The sequence below is a fragment of the Sinocyclocheilus rhinocerous genome, unplaced genomic scaffold (genome assembly GCF_001515625.1).
Source record: "Sinocyclocheilus rhinocerous isolate Xijiao unplaced genomic scaffold, SAMN03320098_v1.1 scaffold185, whole genome shotgun sequence".
In the NCBI taxonomy this organism is placed as follows: Eukaryota; Metazoa; Chordata; class Actinopteri; order Cypriniformes; family Cyprinidae; genus Sinocyclocheilus; species Sinocyclocheilus rhinocerous.
In genome coordinates, this window is record NW_015662163.1 from 3,172,313 (window position 1) to 3,172,819 (window position 507).

The window sequence follows — 507 nt, forward strand, 5'->3', positions numbered from 1 at the left end:
GCGGCGCAATTATAACGACATGTGAATAATCCCGCCCACTCTAAAGCGGTACTGAACTGCAGTGGAAACGCAAACCGAGCCGTGCCAAGCCGTGTCGTATTGTACTGAGCCGTGCCGAGCCAAGCCGAGTCGTACCACGCAGTGGAAAAGCGCCATAAGGGGCTGTTTACACCTGGTCACTTCATGCGTTTTGTCTGATCGGATAGCTACTGTTTTGAACAAGCACACCTTTTTTAACAACCAAAAAGTGGCTGTTTCGTTGTCTGTTGAGGAAGTACAGACGTTCCTCTCGTTGATAGCAGAGGAGCGGATCCAGCGAGCTTGAGGGGGCGACGTGGAATGAAAAAGTTTTTCAGGAGTAGCGGCAATAGAGGCGGCGCAATTATAACGACATGTGAATAATCCCGCCCACTCTAAAGCGGTACTGAACTGCAGTGGAAACGCAAACCGAGCCGAACCGAACCGTGCCGTACCGAGCCAAGTCGTACCACGCAGTGGAAAAGCACC

General features: G+C 51.9%; 1 pseudogene; it reads left to right on the top strand.

Moving 5' to 3' along the window:
- The window catches only part of LOC107727575 (centromere protein J-like), a 15,823-nt pseudogene that overhangs the window by 11,517 nt on the left and 3,799 nt on the right, over positions 1-507 (top strand).